The 6,542-nt window shown below is 33.9% G+C and overlaps 1 long non-coding RNA gene across 7 annotated transcripts; it reads left to right on the top strand.

The window, feature by feature from the left end:
- Positions 1–699: 699 nt before the first annotated feature.
- Positions 700–3,778, top strand: LOC147494868 (uncharacterized). 7 transcript variants are annotated; one of them, XR_015198656.1, is made up of 9 exons: positions 700–1,054; positions 1,140–1,220; positions 1,324–1,375; positions 1,497–1,600; positions 2,008–2,137; positions 2,234–2,370; positions 2,462–2,541; positions 2,667–2,791; positions 3,674–3,778. It is a non-coding gene; the product is annotated as an uncharacterized LOC147494868 (long non-coding RNA). The 7 variants fall into 7 exon arrangements; XR_015198662.1 differs by having other exon boundaries at positions 884–1,054; positions 1,140–1,243; XR_015198658.1 differs by adding an exon at positions 3,274–3,508 and having other exon boundaries at positions 704–1,054; positions 1,140–1,600; positions 3,674–3,738.
- Positions 3,779–6,542: the final 2,764 nt, after the last annotated feature.

Raw genomic sequence — 6,542 nt, forward strand, 5'->3', positions numbered from 1 at the left:
GCAAGGATGGTAGAGGGCGATCGCGGTTGATGGGATCGGGTTGCTCCAAATCAAAATTGAAGAACTCATCTCCTTATGTCAAGAGGAATCAGAAACAAGTGAAAGTGACTTTGGACTTAGCTGCCTTGTTTGAAAAGAAACTTGATCGGGTGACTAACAAATTTCAAGGACAAGTAGATCACCGACTCAAACAAAGTCTGATTCTCTCCCGTTATGGTACCAATCACGCCTAGTACCCCTAATGGACCATCTTCTTCTTAAAGTTCTCTTCACATAACGCGCAGTTTCCAATGTATGAATCTATTTAATCTTTTTATGTTCTTAATGAAACAACCGTGACTTCGACTAGTAATGTTTCTTGCCTCAAGCTTTTTTCAGGAAAGCAATTACATTGATGTTGAAGTGGATGTTAGAGCTCATTGGCCTTTGAGAAAAGTTGCATCCGGGAGGGTGATAAATGTTGATCCGGGACATAAAATTGGTAGAAGAACCGTAGGGGAGGGCAATTTCCTGGTCTGCGTGAAGCTATTATCGAAAAGCTCATGTGAGATACCTGAACCATATAACCACTTTCGAACCCTTGGACAAATTGGGCAGGGAAATGTTATATGGCCTAAAGCGTTTCTCAATTTTCTCCCTCCTCGTTGTTAGGAAGCAAACTTGAACTAGTTTTAACTTGTATTAGACATGTAAAAACTTCATTTTGAGTTCCATGTAAGCTTAAGTACTTTATTAGACATGTAAGGTTCATTTTGAGTTCCATGTAATTAGCTTAAGGTACTTTTATTAGACATGTAAGCTTCGTTTTGTGCAGACTTTGTCTTTCTATGGATAATTTTGTTAGATGGAATAGTTTATCTTATTCATCTATTATTATTTTTTTTTTCATTGTGGAACTTGCATATGTATGTATGTGTTTGATATTTGGGTGGTGGACTCTACTCAATTGTACTAACCCCTTTTTAACTCCGCCAATTTATTTGCATTGTCGGTCCCAAGCCCGAATAAAAGAGGAGGGAAAAGGGTGCCGACTTGAAGGAATGTTGAAACATAGGTATGCGCTATTCTACATTGAAATATTTACATCTCACTCTTTTTAAAATTTCAAGTTCACTAAGTAAAGTTTGGTTGGCATCGAGGTGGTGGATTACAACAGTATTGGGGATTACTGGATGCGCTGTTGCACAAAGCGGAAGCGGAAGCTAAGGGAGGAAGAAGAAGTTATGGGTTATTGGTTACTTTGGTACAGTAAGCTGCATGATTCCCCTAATATCTCTTCCTCTCCTCCTCGAACTCAAAACTGTGGTATTTGCTTCATTACAGGGGAAAAGTTATGGCTGGATGAGTGGGACAGTGCAGAAGAGTCAGAAAAGTGGTAGAGTTATAGCTTTCTGGGACAAATTAACCTGCGCTGTTTATCATTTTAATTCAGCTTATACTCTTCTCGAATGACTTGGTGACTTACACCGAGCAGAAGTTCTGTTTGTTTTTTTCAGTGAATGGGGTGAAAGATAGAGAGTCTGTGGAGAGCTCTTGGAGAAACCTCATTTACAACCCAAACCGGTGGCGAGATCATGGGAAGGAAAAACTTAATGGACAGGTCTATCTACATTTGAAATAGATCATCTATCTTTTGCCTACTTGTATTTGTTGAAATATACCAAAGTTGTTAGACACTAAAAAGAATGGAAACTCTACAAGGAGGTGTTGAGCCTGTTACCTTTCTACAAGTATCAAATTCAGTTTGTTGTGTGGCCATACTTTTACAGAATCATCTACGATCACTACTGATGATTCCATACCAGAACCCCTTCCAAGTCCACTACTGAAAATACCCGACGTGCAGCTTTTAATGATTAACGCAGAAATTAAGAAGTGTGTTCTGTTCTTCTATCCTCCTAGCCCTCTCTCTTTGGATAGCAGCTTTCTGCTGGTCATCATATCCTACAAATAAATGTTCAACATCTCCCCATGTGGTCTCTGAAGTTTCTGTTTCACCTTCTGCAGGTCTCAAAAAAGGTCCAATTTGCTTGTTCTGCCTTGACGGGTATTGATAGATAGGGAAGAAGGAGCACTCTGAGGATCTTCTATATATCTACAACTTTGATCTATGTTAGCTTCTAGTATCACTTGGATGGTAAAAGATCGTCTATATAAACTTCAGATTTTATTAAGATAAAAAGACGTACTATAGAGTTAAAGAGACACTTATCACTAGTTGTTTTGTGAACAGATGGGCAAGAGAATGGTGATGTGTCTGGACAATTACACTTATGCTGGTGGATGTCTCTTCCAAATAGTCTGTGTAATGTGCTCTACTCTATGTATTATAGCATGCCAAAGGATTAGCCATATGGGCTAAGAGACAAGGTATATCGATATATTCATATATCCCAAACGTAGCGTCCCAAAATTGCCAAAATTTGAGATTCCCTGTTTGTTTTTCACTTTGTTTTTTTAGAAGAAGTTTTATGGAGGGTTTTGTAAAACCCCATAACGAACCAATGCAAAATGGGAGTGTGGAGAATCTTCTGGTCTGCGGTATATTTCTTTTCCTTATGTCTAATTCGAAAATTAATCTTAAAAGAGTGTATGGTGTCAGTTCTTGTTAAACAATCAAAACCATGAATTTGAACTCATCTTTTTGTACTTTTTTTTTTTAACAGCCAAGAATTCAGAAAGACTCTGGAAGTAGCATTAGTGGCACCTCTGCCCCTCGGGCATATGGTTTGTGAACTATGTGCTGAGAAGCTGTGCTGAAAGACAATTTACCTGCGGTATCACATATAAGGTATTTTGACTTAATCTGTTACCTTATATTTCCACGGCTACCGAGTTTTTCTGCTCTTACACATGATTTGTTAAAGATATTGGTTCTTTGTTCTTTGTGTTTGTCTTTTTTAAGATGATATTTTTTTTTTCTTTTTTTGCAACAAATTGTTTAATAGCCGTAGTAGTATCGTGAAATTGCTTTTTTAGCGGACCGATATTCTAGACATCGACCCTATAATGGAATTCATGAAGTTTTCATGTATAGAGCAGTATTGTGAACTTGTGGAAACTAAGTAATTGGTGGTATCTCTCATATTCAATAGCTGGTTGTCGTATTACTTTGTTGCTGAATATAGGTCTATATGTAGGAATACAATTTGATTTGTGGGGAGAGAATGATGGATTACTAGGAACTATGCTTAAATCTGGCTTGTTTCTACCTTGCAACTTCTGTCTTGAGTACCGCTAAATCGACCCATCTATTACAATGTGATGCCTCAGGTTCTTCGTCCTCGTTGTTCATCAGCTTGTGTTTTGAATCATGTCTTGTGGAGTTGTGAGATCGTCTCGTCCTTCAACAATCATAAGAGGAGCTTATTTTTTTCTTACTTCCACCGACTTTTTTCTCTTGGAGCTCTTCTGAGTTTGTTCTGTAGAGTTTCTATGTTGTGTTATACATAGACCCTCCGGATTGAGAATGTGCTTCCATGACGGCTTTTCTAACTTTTGCTTTGATGTGAGATTCCTTAGCTTGCAAGTCTTCATATATTGCGAGTGAATCTAATTGTCCACGTACACTTATTACACTAGTTTTGCTTCTTGAATACACTAGTGATTTCTAAATTTATTTTTCAAAAGTTAGGCCACTAATTTTTTATTTATATCCTCTTATGGTTTGTAGGAAATTGTGAAGGATTGATTCAATTCAATACAAGGTTTGCATTTCTTCTTATCCTATTATCAGTTGTTGAATACTATTTTTATATAGATTCTATGGGAAAATAAGCTTCTTTTATTGTTGAACATACAAAAGATCCTATCGAGGTCATATTATGTCAAATTTGCAACCTTTTGTTTTTTGTTTTCCAGTTTGGTATAGCTTTCTTCACTAACTTTTTTTTAATGTTCTTTCTCATGCCAGTGAAGGAATTTAATATCTAGACTTGCACTTGGTGTTCGTGCCTTGAAGAATCATAGAAAAAAGTACGCTATTTGATGTGCATCCTTCTTAACGGAACAATCAATATGATGCATCTTTATCTTCTTAAACTACAACGAGAAAAGAAAAAGAAGAGATTTCTTTTTAGTACCAAGGTTCTTTCGACACTTTCCCCACTTCTTCTTGACTAGGGCAGAATATGTTTAATTGTTCCACTTGGAATTGGAACATTTTGTTCATCTTCAAATGGTTTTCAACCCCCTAATAGTTTGTCTACTCAAATCTAAGGGTATAAGGTTGCATTGTGCGAGAGCAAATGATTGATTGTGCAGGAGCAAATGATTGATGTACCAGTCTTTAAAATGGTTTGTGGCAGATAATTGTATATATGCGTATATTATGACAATTTTTGTTTCTTTTTTTGACATCAATGATATGTGATATATTTACTGTCATATTGTTAAGTATGATAAAAACAGTAACATATTAGGCATTTATTATAACGGTTGGAAAGACATATCTTTCTTATGACAATTGGAATGACATAGTACGACTTGTTTCAATGCCACATCAAGTTTGGTCTCATATGACTCTAAATTGTTTGTAATGAAAATATCCATAATGTCGTATGTCATTCTAAATGTCATATTGGCGCTCTACTTCTTAAAGTTTCTAAAGTAACATACATAGGCTTTTTTCCAGCACCAAGTCTAATTTATATATCATTTGGAATGACATATACATATATTACACCATTTGTGATATATATATATATATATATATATATATATATATATATATATATATATATATTTGGAATGACATAAGAACCCATATATTATTTGGAATGATATGGACCTATACTACGCAGTTGTAATGACATAAGTACTCATATATCATTTGGAATGACATAAACCTATATTACGTCATTTGTAATAACATAAGAGCATCTCTAGGTGGTGGAGGCAAATCCACATAGTTTGCCTCCCCCAATGTGAATAATCACTCACAAATCGTCCCCAACTCTAAGGTGGTAGCAACCAAATCAAGTAAATAGTGGGATCCAATTTTATTTTAAAATTATTTTTTTGTTAAAAAAGTGGGCCCCAAGTTAGTTTTTTTAATTATTTAATTAAAAATTAATTTTTGCCAAAAAAAGTGGCGATGGTTTGTATGTCATTCCAAATAACATATAGACTTTTCTCCAAACCAAGTCTAATTTATATATCATTTGGAATTACATATATATATAATACACCATTTGTAATGACATTAGTACTAATATATCATTTGGAATGACATATATATATATATGTCATTCCTAATGATATATATATATATAATACTCCATTTGTAATGACATAAGAACCCATATGTTATTTGGAATTATATGGACCTATATTACACAGTTGTAATGACATAAGTACTCATATATCATTTGGAATGACATAGACCTATATTACGTCATTTGTAATAACATAAGAGCATCTCTATGACATAAGAACCCATATATTATTTGGAATAATATGGATATATACTTCACTAGAGTTGTAATGACATAAGTACCCATATGTTTTTTGAAATGACATAGACCTATATTATGTAATTTGGAATGACATAAGAGCATCTCTAAGTGGTAGAGGCAAATCCTTATAGTTTGCCTCCACTAATGTGAATAGTCATTCACAAATCGTCCCCAATTCTAGGTGGTAGCAACCAAATTAAGTAAATAGTGGACCCAATTTTATTTTAAAATTATTTTTTGTTAAAAGTGAGCCCCAAGTTAGTTTTTTAATTATTTAATTAAAAATTAATTTATCCAAAAAAGTGGCGATGGTTTGTATGTCATTCTCAATGCCATATTGGTGTTTTACTTTTTAAAGTAACATATATAGGCTTTTCTCCAGCACCAAGTCTAATTTATATATCATTTGGAATGATATATACATATATTACACCATTTGTAATGACATTAGTACTAATATATAATTTGGAATGATATATATATATATATATATATATATTATATATTACTCCATTTGTAATGACATAAAAACCCATATGTTATTTGGAATGATATGGATCTATACTACGCAGTTGTAATGACATAAGTACTCATATATCATTTGGAATGACATAGACCTATATTACGTCATTTGTAATCACATAAGAGCATCTCTAGGTGGTGGAGGCAAATCCCCATAGTTTGCCTCCACCAATGTGAATAGTCACTCACAAATCGTCTCCAACTCTAAGTAGTAGCAACCAAATCAAGTAAATAGTGGGACCCAATTTTATTTTAAAATTATTTTTTGTTAAAAATGGGTCCCCAAGTTAGTTTTTTAATTATTTAATTAAAAATTAATCTGGCCAAAAAAGTAGCAATGGTTTGTATGTCATTCTCAATGTCATATTAGTGATTTACTTCTTAAAGTAATATATGTAGGCTTTTCTCCAGCAACAAGTCTAATTTATATATCATTTGGAATGACATATACATATATTACGTCATTTGTAATGACATTAGTACTAATATATTATTTGGAATGATATATATATATATATACAGCCCGGCTCCTAAAATGACCTTAAATAAGGACCTTAAATAAGT

Source organism: Coptis chinensis, chromosome 6, assembly GCF_015680905.1.
Source record: "Coptis chinensis isolate HL-2020 chromosome 6, ASM1568090v1, whole genome shotgun sequence".
Classification (NCBI taxonomy): domain Eukaryota; kingdom Viridiplantae; phylum Streptophyta; class Magnoliopsida; order Ranunculales; family Ranunculaceae; genus Coptis; species Coptis chinensis.